General features: G+C 38.7%; 1 protein-coding gene across 3 annotated transcripts in view; it reads right to left on the bottom strand.

Moving 5' to 3' along the window:
- thrb (thyroid hormone receptor beta) overlaps positions 1 to 18,315 on the bottom strand; it is an 84,511-nt gene that overhangs the window by 27,079 nt on the left and 39,117 nt on the right. For all 3 annotated transcript variants that reach the window (XM_054606022.1, XM_054606019.1, XM_054606021.1), the window contains exon 2: positions 6,564 to 6,630. The gene's annotated coding sequence lies outside the window, so the exon portion shown is untranslated. The remainder of the gene's footprint in view (positions 1 to 6,563; positions 6,631 to 18,315) is intronic.

Here is an 18,315-nt window from a genome sequence, read left to right on the forward strand (position 1 = left end):
ACAGAAAAAAACTATAATTTCTGCTCTTTTCCAGTACACACAAACAGAATCTGTCAAACTTATAGACACCCTAAAGGGGTTTCCTCCCCGTCTTTGACAACACAGGAACACTGCTCCAGGCGTGGAGCTATGGCGTGTCTCACATTTTGTCTGCTTGTTCTGTATGTGCACATATGGATTTTTTTAGCCTTGACTTTCCTGGAACAGCTGGGAGCGCGAATGGAGTCCTGAAAGAACCGTCATATTTTTTTTCTTAATGAAAAAGTGCTGAGCAATTTATACTGCAGCCTGCGGTTTACTCTGGGACTGTGAAAGTTATGTGTCATGGTGTGTAACGGTGCGGTGAGTGTGTGCATATATGTGCAAAAAAGCTAACATGCAGCAGCCTTCAAGCTGGCATTGCATAAACATCACACCCAAATACTGCTGCCTTTCTTTACCCATCAACACAGCTGAAGTATAAAGCATCGTCAGCTGTGCATGTTGCTTTAAACAGCTCCATCCACAGTGTGCATGAGCCCCAAAAAGTACCTGCCTAATTCAATACTGCTATATGTGTAGGAGTATAAATGATAGCTTCATCAACTGATATGAAAATATGACTCCTTTTGAATTATGAGTTTTTTTTAAGGTTAAATAGACAAAATGATTAGTTCAGATGTCAATTTTTTGTGATAAATTCAAAGTACAGTCAACAGCTGATTGTTTCTCGCTTTATCTAATTTGCATGATAGTCTGAGTGAAACGGGAGCCAGTGGGGACAAAGAAAAGGCAAAAGCCAAAAATACTAAGTGAGTCATTTTAATAGTGTTGTCTCAAGACGATAGTGACTCAGTCTGACATGGACTGTCCTTGACAGTGATGATGTAAAAAATACTCCCACTTAAGAGACTCAAGAGGTCGCCAAAGCCTCCAAGTTTCAGATTGTATTTGCAGCAACTTTCCAGTTAAGGCTGACAGTCTCACGCAGATTTTTAGCCACAACTGGAGCTAAATCAAATGTTTTTTGTTCTGTGTTCAGAGAGTAAAAACCCTTATTCACCCTCTTTTTTTCACAGATTTCACAACTGCAAATACTCAACAGACTCTTGTACCTGGAAGTCGGGTTCACTCATAGGTTTGCGTCGTCTTGTGGGCGTTTTAATGCCTCTGTTTGGAGACGGAGCTGCACTCTAAGGCTGTGAGTGTGTACTTCCTTCTACACAGTGGGACATTTCACTACTCCACCACAACAACTACCACATCCTGCATGACAAGCGGTGCCAGAACACTATGTACTGTATGCTGCTGTAGCAAACAAAACATGACATTATGACGAAGAAATGTAAACTCACCAGCACTCCCTCCTCAATTGTTTCTACGTGCCTAATCCTGACACCCCTTAGAAAGCATAATGCAAATACGATAGATGCTATGCGGTGTGGTCTGAATATTACAGATATAAATATATAAAAGACACTGATGTTACGATACTGACTGATACTGAATGACACTTTTTAAAGCTATGAGATTGTGTGGGTTTGTAAAATGCACATGGCATACAGATTCTGACAGCTTTGGCCTTAACTCAAAAAGTTTTGATTTGGAAAGCTGTGACACAACTACACACACCTTCCAGTGGAGTTATGACACATGATGATGCAACAATTCAGACACAAAGTAGCTTCTATTTTGAAAGAAAAAGCATGGTGATATAACTCACACGTGTGTACTCAAACACCTGGGGTAAAGAAGGAAACAGGAAATAGGCTCCTAATGAATGGATTTTCCTCACTGCTAGCATTCAAAGGACAGATTAACTGATTATTGCTACCTATAGTTCAATGGGACTAGCTGTGTCTAGCAAAGTATTAACAATTTAATTGTTTTTTTGTGAAAACAAGTAAAACTATCAATACAATAATTATTCTGTCTGTATATATAATATTCTAGTTATTGTGGATGTTTTTACTTTTTTTACTTACTTAATATTCTTTACTGTTTTATTATTTATTTATAATACTTGTTTTGATCTTGTTTTTTTACCATGTCTCTTGTTTGCACTATACTCTCTGCTGCTGTAATCCTGTAAATTTCCCCGCTGTGGGACTAATAAAGGATTATTTATCTTATCTTAAAACTACAGATAATGTGAATCACTCGTTTTCGCGTTCAACTTGAGGTCTGCCGATATTCTTGACCGCAAAAGTGTATAAACATACCGATAAAAACCTTTTAAAGCTGGAAGCATGAAAGAACTCCACATTCTTTGAGTCTGACATTAAGGTAATAAAAAACACATTTGTACCGACATCCCCCACTTTTAAACTGACTAACGTATTGTTTAGCTTTCAGCAGAGAGCATCCTGTAAACCAGACACTGACACACAGAGAGAGAAGGCCTACGAAAGACTGGATCAAAGGTTGCACACTCACCACGTTCATGCTCGCTCATCTTCAAACTGATTCTCGGTGAGCCCATTTCTTGCAAATGTTCTACTTTGGCCAGTTTAGTCAAAGGAGAAGCACAGAATAATGTAATGCATAAACAGGGTTTCCCACACTTGAAACATTCCATCTGAAAACGTTTTCAGAACTCTCCACACTGAAATTTGTGATGCTTTGAAACTGAAAACGTCTATAATCGTTAAAATGAAAAATGTAAACTTTCACTATATGATTGATAGTGTAGACAGGGCTGTGCTAGCAGGACCACCCTCTGATCAGCATACTATCACATCTACTCTACCCCAGTTGATTATACGTCAAGTAAAAAAGATACTCAGAACTACAAGAGGTTCATGGTGATTCACACAAGTCAGTCTGAGCTCTTAAGAAACACCATGTTAAAATCAAACTCTTCAAACATGCACAAAAGCTATAGATGTTAATATGTTTTCATATAGGCCTAAATCAGGAAGTCCGATGTGAATGTGTGAACATCCGTTCAGGGCTGATTCTTCAGATAAGATTCTTATGAGAAGTGTCTGACAACATTATAGCAGGAACCTAAAGAATATAAAACACTTTTCTTACCTTTTCGCTTTCTGGCTCACAGGAGTCACATTCTGAAATCTTGCGTTGCAGCAACATTGTGGAAATCAGCTAAATATTCAAGCATGATATTGTGAATCTTTTAGATAACACTAAGCTACACTTTCTGTAGTCCAACACAATAAACACCAGCACTCCAGTCTCCAACTCTCACTCACGTTTCCACCGTTGTCTTGTGGCAACAAGTCACATGACACCATTTCAAATAGGACACATGAAGAGACCAGTCAGAAAGGCTTTTTATTTATCTGTGGGTTCCCTTCCATAATGTTGTCAGACACAATAACAATCTGAGGCTGTCACTGGCAAATACAAGAACTTTAAATGAATGACATGAACGTTGACAGAGAGGAGCCTGTTTAGCGGCTGCAGTGTACTACCTCAATACTGGCCCAATTTCAAAAAGTGTTGTACCTATTAATCACTTTGACGAAAAAACATTGGAAAATAAGGTCCAGGTCGAATCCAATGTAGTTGCCCCTTAACTAGGATACTTAAAACCAACAGATGGAGAACAGTGTATTCTTTGATAATTCACTGTTGGCTCTGAAGTCTCCCTAGCGTTTTAAATTTATGGTATAATTATTTTTGGAAGACAAAACTTTGTTCTCAGAGAAGAAATCTAATAACTGTTGTTGCCAAATTGGTAAAAGGTAGAGTTCTTGTTTTAATTGGACAGTAAATGTTGAACATCCACACTGCTTCTGTGTACTACTGGGCTCTTATATGAACAAATCTCACCACACTTCAATAAAAATAATTTCATTAAAAGTTGCCCAAAGCTTTTGGCCCTATTGCATGGACTTCTTAAACAAATAGGACTTGCTTATGTGTCATTAGATGGCCTTAGAAACTTCCTGAAGAAACCTGTGAGATTCAGTTGAAAAACTTTTGAGTTTAGAAGAATGTTCTATTAATAACATGTGCAATGTTTGGTTGTCCACATACTTTTGTGTGTACTTCTCAGAAAATACTGGACTATACTAGCTAACTGTTTATAGAATGTTGCATACACATCGATGCATCAGTATAAATGCATCATTAAGTATTAATATACTTTAAGTACTGTTAATCTACTGTACTTCTGTAGTTTTACTTAGTGGGATTATGAATGCAGGACTTTAACTTTCAATGGAGTGTCTTTACATTAGTTCATTATGACCTTTACTTCTTTTTTCTTCAACGAATGCCTTTTTTTTAGACTGTTGCTTTATACAAACAAACAGAGGTACAATAAATGCAAATAATAAGCAGTCGATGCTGCATTCAGCTAGAATAAAAATCATGGCTTTAGCTGTTTTGAAAACTCCAAGGGCATCAGGATCTCATCTGAGTCTAAATATCAGGCGTCCTAACAGTCTCCACTCGTAATCTCACTGTGCGCAAACCTCTGCCTGCATCATGAATCAACACCGACGAGCAGCGGTAAACGATAGTCACGGCTTCGACCGACATGCATCTTATTTGAGGTGGCATTCAGATAAGAGTCGATCTTGATCCACCGACCATTATAATTAGAGCTCTCTAATACTTAATTTACGAAGCTGCATCAAACTGTGCAACGTGATACAGGTGCATCATCATGGCAACTGGTATCACAAAAAGGACAGCAGATGGTGTTTTCATTAAAGAATTCAAGCTGATAGAAGAATCAACCGAATGACTTGGTGTCGGGGAGTCTGCGGTGCACTTATCATATTACATTAAGTTCTCTTGCTGCCGGGAAAAAAAAATAAAAAAACACACAACATGCCCAATGTCAGAGAGGGTGGCTATCTGGTGTGTTTTGGAAATGCTGCAGTGTTCCTGTTACACTGTGCACAGTCATGAGCATGATCCATCACCGCACACCGAGAGAGCTGAGCGAGTCCAAATAATGCATTACAACCAATAATCCATGCAGTGCTAACACAGTCATGACAAATGGCCGACAGCTGGAGCTTAACAAGTCACCTGCAGACTCATAAAGTATGTTTGGAAATCGAAGTCATCATTACATTTAAGCTCCAACACATTTTTTCCTATTTTATGCGTGCAGACGGAGGCCTTTTTGTTTTTCACTCTGACATCTCCTCGGAGCTGCACGGCCGTTCTGTTGGTCTTCATTTTTAATAAGCTGTCACATATATATATTTCCCCTCCTTGCAATACAATGCTGATTCTGTCGAGATTTACAGTAGCGCAAGCCTTTGCAGTAAATGTAGCAGCTGTCTTTATTTAATGATCACAACAATTTCACAAGTGTTTTCTTTTTGTTTCTTGGTGATTAGCTGACATTAAATCAATCACAGTGAGGATTTGATGCATCAGCTGTTTCAAAATCGGTGAAGCAAGTTTTCCACGGCCCTCAATGAACAGCCGCTTAAACCCTGCAGGGGAGGCGTTTGCATTATGTGCTTTTTATAGTCGGCATGCTGTTCTAATGCACCCATGTGACGGTCAAACCGTTAGCGCAGCCCTTTCATTGGAGTTTGGAGAACAGAACGCCCATTGTGTTTAAGTCTAATAATATTTTAGAACATATCTGTGGTTAAACTGCTCTGTTCTCCTCAATATTATATTATTATGTAACTGTATGATACGCCATCATATATCAGCTATATATACAGTACTGTTACAGGTAAAGAAGAATAATTAATTGTTAGTTCTTGGATTTGAACATTACATTTTTTTTATGCTTTAAAAAGGACATTTTCCATGAATGTGGCCACTGTGACGCAGTTAGCCATTGTTGCTAACTGCTAACTGCCAGCGAGCTACTTCTGTGTCTGGTCTGACTCAGAAATAATCGTTGGAAATGATTAATGCAAAAATCGTCAGAGGCTCACGCAACTTGCTCCAATATACTTCCTATCCATATTGGCTTAGTTTATTCTTAAACCTTGGATACAGCAGTTTGTAACCTTTGCAACTCGAGGTCCATTAAGTAGCTGTTCTGAAGCTTTTGACTACATGATCTTCATCAGAAGAGGGAGTTGTAGACGTTGAATTTCAGATTTTGTTGGACTTCTCGTTCATGTTGAGAACATCTACAATTCTGATTCCAATTCTTGATGAAAACCATGATATTCCCCCAAACACTCCAAAACACAGCTGCTAAATGGAAGTAACTGTCAAAGCCAACATGCAGGAAAAGTCCTTCAAGTGATCAAAAATAACAAGAAATGATTACCACATGACCAAGTCCTATGACAAAACATGCACAGTCTGCTGCTGTCAATCCCAAAGACAAGAAACAGAGTAAACAGACAGATCCCCAGTCTGGCACATAATGCTTTAGCCTGGATCAGTACCAAGATTTGAGCTTCATTACATTTACATCACGACTCAGCACTGCTAGACCCTGATTTTCTGTGTGTGTGTGTGTGTGTGTGTGTGTGTGTGTGTGTGTGTGTGTGTGTGTGTGTGTGTGTGTGTGTGTGTGTGTGTGTGTGTCTTGGCCACAGCAGGGAGGTCGAGTGAGGAGAAACAGTGTATTGGCGGGCTGCAGGTCTCTCACTTTGTGGAATTGAGCAACATGAAGGTCTTACCAGAGGAAGTGGTGAAGTCTGACTCCAGGCAGCGCTGAGGAGCTGCTGAGCTCCCCGAAAGAAACACCTACAAAAAAAAAAAAACACACACACAGAGCTGAGTCAAGCTAATGAGCAACTGAGATGAAAATTACAGTCCAGCTATGAAAAACCAGTAGTTCCTCAGGAAGACTAGAAAACGACCGCAAACATTTTGCCATGGCATCAAAAATAAACCCGAAGGCATTTTAAAGTTTAAAGTCTTTTTTTCTTTTTTTAATCACAGAAGAGGATATTTGAAGGAAGTAAATACGGCGCTGTGAAGCACCGAGACCAGTTTAAACGCCTGTTGAGCGGAGTATGTGCTGCAGGATGCAGTCAGATCACTACATCCGGCTAAGATGACCTACATGCAACCCTTCCCTCAACACAGCAACTCCCACAGCGGCTTTAAAGTAACCTCTGGTGGTTCATACATGTGGTCAACGCCACAAATACTTCCCCCACATGCTGCATTAAGGGTGGTGAAATCCCAGTATACATTTCCTAATCCCTTTTGAACACTCAAATAACTCAATATATCTTTTTTGTGCGTGTCCGAACAACCTTTTGGAAGGAAATCTGCCTTCAATGAAGCAACAATGACAAAACAACATGTGCTGGGAAGCAGAAATACTTGGGTTGGACTCCTAAGTCTGGTGTTTTGCCAAAAAAATCTTTGGAAGTGATGTTAAGTTCATGTTGAGATCTCAAGGGAAGAAGAAGAAGAAAAAAAATAAACAGGAGAGGGTTTGACTATGATGAGAGAGAGAAAGGGAAGCATTTGTTTATGTCATTAATGGGCTGGTCATTTCTCCCCGACAGACGGCAATCACTTGTAATCAGACTTAATGGGCACTCTAATGGGAATGCTTTTCCTCCCTCCATGCTGTTTCCGCAGCACTCTTCAACACACTTGTCTACACACAAACAAGTGTGCACATAGATACGTGCGCGCACATATGCAACTCATCTGGGGAAAATGCAACGCCGCACTTTGGTCTGAATTATTGTTTTAATAATACTGTCTATCCATAACAGTACAACATAATCAAGTCCTATTTGTATGTAATGCTAATTTACACATTTGCTTGTTCATATTCTCTTCCTGTCTGATTTGCATTCCATTTGCAGAGTCTCGGCTGGTTAAAGCTCGGTTCTGTCTCCTCCTGCTCTCAATTAACACTTTCACAAACATACAGTTCATAATGCTCATTAAAGGATAATCCGCTTTATTCATTTTGTTTTGCAGTCCTGGCAAACATCAGTTATGAGAATGATCATGAGACCTAGGAACACACAATAAAATCACCAGCACTTTTATGATCACCGAACACTGTGAGCTGTCAGACTTCTTTGTAGTGATGCTGCTGTGTTCCCACATTAACGTGTAGCATAGAAAGGAAGGGCTCATCACATGGGTCGATGACAAATGAGCAGACCGTCAAAACCCCAAAACCCCCAAAACAATGGGTAGTCCTGCGATCCCAGCACGCTCCATGTTATTTTGGTAGCTTTTAACTGCTGTACGAATTAAAGTCATTTAACATCTGTGTGGAGGCACTAGAAAAAGTATAGTAGTGAATACACAAATCACAAATAATATAATATACTATACTATAATATAATATGATATAATAGATGATATAATAAATATAGTTTAAATATAAAACAGAATAAAATAAAATAAGTTAAATAAAAAAATAAAATAAATAAAAAATAAAATAAATAAAATAAAAATAAAATAAATAAAATAAATAAAATAAATAAAATAACCTTAAGTTAATAAAGCCCCATGAAAAAATAAAATAAATAAAATATAATATTTTATATCTTGGCAAAAATAAATTTTGCTCAAAGTTGCAGGTGGAGTTTTACACCTTAAGTTATGCTATGGAGCTGCCTTTCTATCAGTGGGACTGGATCTCATGGACACACACACAAGGGCGCAAATGCAAATGTAGATTACGCTTCACACTTTTCCACTAATCAACAGGTGGCGGTTACACACCTTGTTGTGCAATACAGCATAACAAGTTGTGTAACCGCCACCTGTTGATTAAGGCAGACAAGGATTGCAAACTGGAAAACATGGATGTTAAAATAAAATAAAAAATACTTTTGCAAAATGTTTTACTATGTTTGCGAGAAGTACTGGAAATAAATTAAACTTGTTTGTGTACAACAAAAACTCCACAGGGCCCCTTTAAGAAGCCATGGCAGGCATTTCCACATTGCCACACTTTGGACAGTGGTTTTGAAATGCACCGTTTAGGGGTGTGAAATGCACTTAACATAGAGGAAAGAAAAGAATGCATTTCCAAATATAGTCTGCTAAGAGTGGACCTACTTAAGTCTCAAGCCTTGCAAAAGAACTAACAATGCAATGCACAGAGCTTTTTCCTCCAAGAAAAATGAGCGAGTTATGTATATATTAGTGCACATAATTCACTACTACATTATAAATCAGTGAGTTTTTCACTGAAAAATCTCCTGCTCTCCAATTTAGATATTAATCCATACGAGTAGACACACACTTAAAGCCTTTTCAGCCTCAAATTCAATCTATTATCCTTTATTACGCCAGGTAACAGCTTCTATGCACAAGTTAAACGACATCTATTGCCTTCAGAGTTCAACAAGTCCAACTTAACTAGTCATAAAAAAAACGATAATGCAGCACCTTCCAAAACATTTACAGACTGTGACGCTATTATCCAGAAATGTGTGTGTGTGTATATATTTTTGGTGAAAAGATAGACACAAGGAGAGGGATGAAAAGAAAATGTGTGTGAAAAAAAACCCCAAACACCCACTGATAGACTCTGTTACTCAGTTTCCATGGTGATTTGAGTTATATCTGACAATGTGACGCACGCTTTCAGCATCCACTTTTGCTGTTAGTCTTCATCTTTTTCCAGTGCAGTGAGCTAATTGTATGAATGGTTCAGACTCAAGAAAAGTGAGCTAAAATGACATTCGGGCATGTGTCTGTGGCCTGGAGACGGTTGCTAAAAGACATCAGTACGAGTGTCCACACGCTCGACTGTAACGAGCGTAAATGGTTAAAGTGGGGAGGTAGGGCAGAGCTCCTCCTCTGTATTTCCCTCCAGGGGTGTGTCAAGTGGTTTGTGGGAAATCTTAAATGAATGCAAGGCTTTCTTTTCCCTGTGATCCTCTCTCGCGAGTCCCCACCTCATGTGTACAGTGTGATTAGACCGTGTGCTCCAATTAATTCACTACTAATTCCCAAGAATCAGTACTCGATGAATAGAACTTGCAGTGAATGTATAAACTGGATGTGTGTCTTCAAAGAGCAAGATGCAAGAATGTGGTCACAAATGCAAGAGCTGCTATCACCTCCTTTTAAAAGCTCACAAACAAATGCTGTGATTTCAGTGTTTTTCAAGCCGGGTGATCTGCTCGTATTAGCAACAATAGCTTCGGGGATGATCACCCACATCACCTTTTCTGCAGCGAGAGGCGCCTCTATCCAGTTGTTTATAATAGCATTTATTTTTGCACTCTGCTGTAGTTGTTGTTGTTGTTGTTGTTGTTGTTGTGCTTCAGGCACCTGGCGTGCCTTTGTTGGTTTGTCAGAGAAGTGGTCTAAAAGCGCCGCAGGTTAACAAATGCTCAAATGCCCTACATAACTGCAGCTTTTTTTTCCTTCTGTCCAATCAGTTTAAAACATAAATGAGACATGATTTTATTGCATATTATAAACATATAAATCAGAGGGAATTGTGAAAGTAAAATATGTATCATGATAAAAAAAAGTACAATAAAACATAATCTCTTTAGTCTTTAATTAGCTTAGTGATTGGCAGCAGCTGACTTTGTGGTAACTGTGTTCACCATTAATCACCAAAGAAAATATGATATTACTCTGCCTCATGCTTCAAACCATTTAAATGTCCTTGTCTTTGGTGATTCATATTATGGAAAAAAAAGGCCAAAGGGATCCTTGGATCTGAAGGGGGAAGAAATGGAGCTCATTATGATCTAAGGCCAGTGTCCAAGTGTTTCAATGTGGGAAGAAAGCTGGAGCACTTAAGAAAACCATAACACTCCACCTAGAAAGGCTCTGTGAGGAGACACTGCAAAGCACTCGGGGAATATGCTTAATTAAAAGTTTCGTGATTTTACAGTCACTGTTCTGTATTATTATTTTATTTTTTACTACAGTACAGAGAACAAAGAGACATAAATGATGCAAATACTTTTCTTCTGACAATGTAAACACTTACACACTGACTCATTATTAATTCATGTTCTGTCATGTTGAGGAGAGCCAAGTGTCATGATTATGAGCTTGATTTATGATTTATGATTCATTACTCATAAATGATTTGCAACACACCCGTTATTATTCTTTGTTAGATGGATAAGAACATGCATGCAAAAACCCAAGACCACATCAGGCAGTATTCCGAATGTAGCATTTTCAGATTAAGTTAAATAAGGATTAATTAGGTTTTACGAGCATTTTTTGGAAAGAGCGTCTCGATTGGAGTTTTTTTTACCGCAATTTGCAACAGATGCCCTCTTGCCTGTTTGCAGCGGCTTGGTCTGCTCTCATGGATTGCCGTAAAAAGAATAGCCTGAAGAACACAGATTTGCAAAACTTGCAGAACTGTAACAACAAAGGGGAGAGACATGACTGCAGTTAGGGTTAGGTAAAAAGGAATATTAGTGGAATATTCTCTTTCATCAGCCATTTATAAAGGAAAGGAATATTGTTGGGTTTTTTTAAATCGGAAAAAGGCAAGTAAAGGCATGTAAATGTAGTCGATGACCAAATCTACAAGTACCGTATTTTCCGCACTATAGGGCGCACTGGATTATAAGGCGCACTGTCAATGAATGGTCTATTTTCGATCTTTTTTCATATATAAGGTGCACCGGACTATAAGGCGCATTAAGCGAAACAAAACAGTCAGTCAGTCAAACTTCCTCCACTTCCGTACCATTGATTCATTAACGTTGAATTCTCTCGCAGCTGCTCTATTCCCATGTTCTCCTGCGTGACTGACAGCCTTGAGTTTGAAGTCCGCGTCGTCAGCGTGTCTCTTGCCAGGAGCCATGTTGGGTCCTTATACACACACACTGTAATATTATGGTGAAGCACAGTGTGTATTACTCCGCGACGCTCCTGACTACGGTGGCCGTAATGCTGCTGCGGTGCGGCTTTGTAGTTTACCAAAGTCGTACTAAAACATGTTGACAGAGCGCCGTGTACCACACAAAACCGCCTCCAGGTCAGTAAGCACAACCAGAATTAATCCATATATAAAGCGCTCCGGATTATAAGGCGCACTGTCGTTTTTTGAGAAAATTAAAGGCTTTTAAGTGCGCCTTATAGTGCGGAAAATACGGTATGTTATCTGTTTTGTGGTAAGGCTTTTAATGTGAAGCAACAGAAAGTGTTTTGTTTGTATCGACATTAAAATTAAAGCAGTGGAATTCATTACAGCTTCAATAGCACAAAGGAGATTGGATCAGAGAATAGTGCAGTGTGTTGAAAAAAGTGAATGTAAGAACATGAAAGAACATGAAGATCAGAGTGAAAAAGTTTAAGGACAGCACATATCTGTGAATCAGACAGAAAAATCAACTTAAAGCAAAAGAAAGCAGAACGCCATAACAATGCCGGAGGCTGAGAGTCCTTTGATGAACTCACACTCAACTTGATCTTCACTAAAAATGAGAAATGCATTCATATGCAACTATTTAATAATTCTGCATCAGGAACAAACACTGTTATAGGAAGTTGGGGGGCGAGGAAACTACCTTCAGATGTGAGGATAATTTGAGAAATATCTCTTGGGAGCATTTAAAAAACACAAGACTGAAGACTGTAAAGATCGACCCGCAAATAAACGATACCTTCCAGTGAGCAGAACTAAATGAAGAGAGCACAAAAGGTAACGATGAATGACATAATTGGTCTGAGTCAAGCACCAATTTGTGCGGTCATCACCTGAGGAAACAAAATTAGTCAAAGCTGTAATCACTAAAGGTGCAAATTCTTTACTTTAAAAAAGTGTTGAAAGCATTATGTGAACATGTTACATGATGACACTGATATTCGTCATAACACTGCAGTCAAAACACTGCATTAAAACAAGGTTGTCATCTTAGTTTTCTGATCAAATTTGCACTCAAGCATCCGAGTTCATTCTTCACCTTATGAGCTTTTTTTCCAGAGCTTTCACCACCATGGCGGATGGATTTCGTATCTTGAAAAACACGACTTTCATGCTATATCCGCTCATGAAGATTGTATGATATGTTTGAAAGATCTTGAAAGAAAAATTGTAGCGTGTTTAAAGGATTTTCTGCATCATTGCCATAGTAAGTCAATCCCAACTCAAGGTCTGCTTAGTAGCTTTTATGGGGCTTTATCATGAAATGTTTCATCTTGCAAACAAAAAATGTAAAACAGGGATTCACATTCTGACAAAACAATCCAAACTCAAGGTCACCTTACGAGCTCACAGAGCTTCAGAACAAATTTGACAAGTAGATTAATTATTCAGTCTCTAAAAAGTCATAAAAACTGTGAAAAGTAGAATTCCCCAAACCCCAAGGTGTCATCTTAACTCTGCTGAATTTGTCTAACCCACCAGACGATAAATCAATAACTCAATCAAATAAATCATTTGGGTCATCTAACAAGAAAAAAATGCAGAACTTTTGCCTCTGACTTTCCAAATAGAAGCATTCAGTGATGTTCTCTGCTTTATTGTTGTAAACTGAACATCTTTGTATTAACGACAGTTGGTTGAAATAAAACAAGACATTATAATCTTGATTTATGATTTTTCTTTAAATGGTAAATCAATCATCAAAATCAAAAGATCACATCAATCTTGTCTGAATCAACAATACAAAATAATAAGAAGTAAATCCTCATATTTAAAAAGTCGGGAAAAATTTGAACATTTTGTAATATTGCATGAAATCATGACCATTAATCAATTGTCAAAATGATTGATAATCAATCTTCTATTGATTACCTAATTAATTAACGGACTAATTGTTCCGACACTAACTGAATTATTGCCCAAATGTAAGATATGATGAGTATGACTGTGAGGGAAGATTACCACCGCAGAGCAAACGGTTTGTGTGTGTGTGTGTGTGTGTGTGTGTGTGTGTGTGTGTGTGCGTGCGACGCAGAGGCTGATATTGTTAAGATACAGAAAATAACGCGCAACATTGGGATTCTGCCGATAAAAATGAGAAAAATATCTACATTTCATGCATCTCTTGTCTTACTAACATCACCACCTTTCACACACACACACACACACACACACACACACACACACACACACACACACACACACACACACACACACACACACACACACACTCATAAACACACCTCCCTTCCAGCCCTACAGTCTCTGCTTTCGCCTGTATGAGCCAGTGCGGGTCACATCAGGACAATGCGCCGGCTTGCAGCAATACAGAGCTTTTTTTTTTTTTCTCCCTTTTTTTTTTTCTTTCAGCCTCATGGACACTATTTCAGGGCCCGAAAAAAAAAAAAAAACAGCAAAAAAAAAAAAAAAAAAGGGGGTGGGTGAAAAGAAGCCCTTTTCAAATTGATGACAGCAGTGAGCGCCGAGGGAAACCATTGAAAGGAGTGTATAAAGCAGCATCATAGCGTCTGCCTCCCCCCTCCACCACCCCAACCCTCCCCTCCTGCTCCCCACATCAAAAGCGTGCGCCCATCCTGAGCCGACAGAGCTCCACATCGCTGCGGTGCATGCCGGGTAAGAGAGGACAACTCAGGACACACGCAGGGACTTTAAGGATACTGCAGTAAGCTGTTCACAATGAAAAAAAAGGAGGGAAAAGATGCAGAGAGACGGAGGGGAGGGGAGGTGAGGTGAGGTGAGGTGAGGGAGACTAAAATACTGGCCGGATCAGCGGAGGATGGAGGAATTGAACATTTTATTCTGACAAATATGAACGCAGCGTTTCTCCGCCATCAGATCTGCATCACGACACCGAATCGCTGCTTTGCGATTTTAGGATTTCAGACAAATTAGGTTATTTGGTTCTTTCATTTATGTTTTTGTTTTTATGAGGCTACCACAATATTCATTATGAAGAGAAGCCCTGTTCTTTCAGTTTGCTGTTTAGTGTTTTTAATCTAGAGATGACGCAGTGACACATGAACTGATAGGTGAAATGATAGTGTGATTTGGTTATGTGTGTTAAAATGGTTAATTATAAAATGCTGCATGCCATCAAACTGAAGATCTTTTCACAAATTGAATTAACTGCAAAAATCTTACTGTAGAATAACTGTTATTTTCATTATCAATTGATCTGGCAATTATGTTTGTATTCATTCATTTAATGACTAATCAATCAAATCACAGGCACTGAAAGCATGCAGCACATTCTGTAGATTCTATTTTCTTAGATTTATTTTTGTATTTTTATACCTTGTGGTATTCTCTACTAATCCTGTCTAATCAGTGTTTATATACTTATTTAGAAAAGTAGGTACATTTTGGAAGAAACATATTGCTGGCTGGATTACAATATTTGTGCAAACAACAACATGGAAACATTGTTTCTTAAGATTTAATTTGATCATTTTATTATCAGAATATTCTAAATCTGCGTTTCATCTTTAGACACTGTTACAAATAAATTAGTAGTATACAAAACACAACATTTTTACCAGAGAACAAAACCATACTACAATCATATATCACATCTGGCAATACAAAAAAATGAATGCAGTGCAAACAATATCATCGATTCCATTTTTACGTTCTTGTTTGACCCAGTTACACTGAGGCCTGCTGGAAACTCAAACTTTTATCTTGTAGTTTGACGGCCTGAGAAACAAAAGAGTTCTCAGCTATCTGCAAAGACATTCACTGACAACAATGTATTTATTTTGCTACCCCAAGATATCCACTTTTCATTCTTTTGTTTTGGTAACTCACTTCACTTGGTTAAGGTTATGGAAAGTATCCAGAGCCAACAATTCACATGAACACCTCACCTACTGCAGTAAAAAACACGTGAACACCTCTCGCACTGGAAGCATTTACACTGAACGTAATCTATACAGCAATTGTGTTTTTTCCCCAAACATATTTGGCAAAAACATTTAGTGGTATATATATAAATATATAAAGGAGAATTAGTCAGGGACAAGGTTGACTCGACTCTGCTCTATAGAGACACTGGGATTTATTTAGATACAGGCGGTGAGGAGGTGGGACAGCAGGAGGGATGAAAAGATGCTGCTGGGTATGAAATGAAAATTATAAATATAAATCTCACTGTGCCACTGATGCAAGATACGACTGAAAGACATGCAAATATGATGGTTAAAAATGTGATCCAACTAATTTCAACACTAATCTGAAAACAAGATATAACGGGAAAATAAATGGAAGATTTAAAATAATTTTGTAACATTTTGGTTCCTCTTTCTGACTCGCATTCAGCCACAGTTCCACAGCCTAACCTGGGTCACACAGTTTTACCCTGGCAGCGTGTTTAACACTGACCTTGCATGTTGTGCCAACTCTCCCTCCCCCAGCTGGTATTTAGCTGCCCGCCACCGCTGCGCCCGCCACAGCTCTGACATAGAAGCATCTGCTGATAACTATACTATATGAAGCCGTGACCCCTCCGCAACCTGTGTGTGTGTGTGTGTGTGTGTGTGTGTGTGTGTGTATGTGTGTGTGTGTGTGTGTGTACAGATGCAGGTGAGGCGTGTTAGGGTGTGAAATGGTTTCACCGTGAGTGCCGAGACGTGTATGCCTGAAGCAGACAGGAAATACATGTTTACATATTCTGTGTCGGCACCGAACGGCTGCCGCTGCAGCTTCCTGCAAGATGTGACATCGAGGCTACCAGCGACCAGACCGAGGCCAAGACAGGGGGAGTCCCTCCGGCAGCAGTCACACTTTTAACATCGTAATACAACTGTTAAATTCGTAGACTTTAATATCATTACTATAAATAACAGAGGATATGTTTAAGCAAACTGATGGCTTCTATTTCATACAATCAGATGTGGACAGTGGATTAAATATTAGTTAAAATATACCTTGCATGTCTGCTAGGGCTGCAACTACTAATTATTTTCATTGTTGATTATTTCTGGGGGATTTTCTGGGATTTCTAGTACCACAGCAAGAGCTTACCATCAGTCTGAAGGTCAAAGATATTCAGTTCATAATCATATTCAAATCCTCGCAGAAGCTGGAACGTTAGAGAATATTTGACACTTTTACCTGATAAGTGAGAGACAATTATTAAAGTATCATATTTAATGTAAATTGATGTCAACTTATTTAAAATGTTAATTGACCAAGTAATTAATCAATAGATAGTTCAAGCAGTAACACTTAAATTAGAAAATATTACCTTAAAAAAAACATTTTATTACATTCATAATATGATACGAAATGATGGCAGTTGGCATAAACTAGACCACACAGATATAGTAATTATTAAATATCTAATTATACACCTTAAGAAACAGCTGCAGCAAAACCACCCAAACCAGAAAAAAAATGTTTTAGTTCGTCGTGATCTCACAAAAATATTGAATTATCAGATATTCTTAAGGAATAAACAGTTAACTCAAGGGCTGAAGTGTCTATTCTCGGTTAAACATGATTTAAACTAAAGAAGCCAGTCTGTTAACATTCATGATAACATTCATTTATAAGAGACATTGTGTCACAGTCAACCCGTTTTCATTCCCAGGGTGTCAAATACTGACGCTTTGTCCCGCCCCTCAGGGTTTGATTCCGACGCACAAGGCTTAATTTAGCGTTCGTGTAAGACACACCAAGGTTTCAAATAACTGCAATGTAAACCCATCAGCGCAATAAGACGCTCGGAGGAAAAGCTCCTGGAGTGTGATTACCGAGAATAAATACCTAATAAAAGTTGACGGGAGGAGGTATCTGTCAATCAAATACAGGATTATTTTTCAAGACACCGGTCTTAATGACCCAAAGTTTGGTTGAGTTACTTTGAAGTTACCATAGTTATGTTTGAGACGTGACATTGTACAAAGTTTACATAGTTATTTCAAGTCAAACCCAAGATGTTTTTCCTGAACATAACTAAAAGTGTTGTTGTTTAAATTCAAATTCTCTGGGCTCCCCAGTGCATTAGAAAGTGACACCAAACAGTGCTGGAAGTTGAAGATGTTGCACAGATAGACGGACTGCACGCCCACAATGCCTTTATACAGTATGACTGTTTGCCTTGAATTGTGCATGAATATGCATTTCAACAGCTTAACCCAGACAAGACCTTAGGAGAGGCATTATTTATTATTCACAACTGTATGTAAACTACCCTCAAGGCACAAGGCACATCATACGCTATCTGAGCAACAACACCATGTATTCTGGCAATAACGCGGCACTGTTTTGAAAATGAAACCGGAAAAGTTATCTTGTAATTCAGCACCATAGCGCGTCTGCTTGTGTGCAGTTTGTTGACTTCAAGGATTGCATAGGGAGGGATTTGCATGCTGAACGCAACAACAACAACACTTATTTCAAGAACTGACCTTCAGACCCAGACTGCGGACCTTCCCTCCCATCAACCCAGCTATCCCTCCTTCAGTCCCTGCCGGTCTATATATGCCAGAGACTGTAAATACTTCTCTTGAACTGTAAGGGCTAACTTCATCCAATCATCCAAGCTGTAATTATTCTTAAGT

The sequence above is a fragment of the Anoplopoma fimbria genome, chromosome 10, assembly GCF_027596085.1.
Source record: "Anoplopoma fimbria isolate UVic2021 breed Golden Eagle Sablefish chromosome 10, Afim_UVic_2022, whole genome shotgun sequence".
NCBI classification, from domain to species: domain Eukaryota; kingdom Metazoa; phylum Chordata; class Actinopteri; order Perciformes; family Anoplopomatidae; genus Anoplopoma; species Anoplopoma fimbria.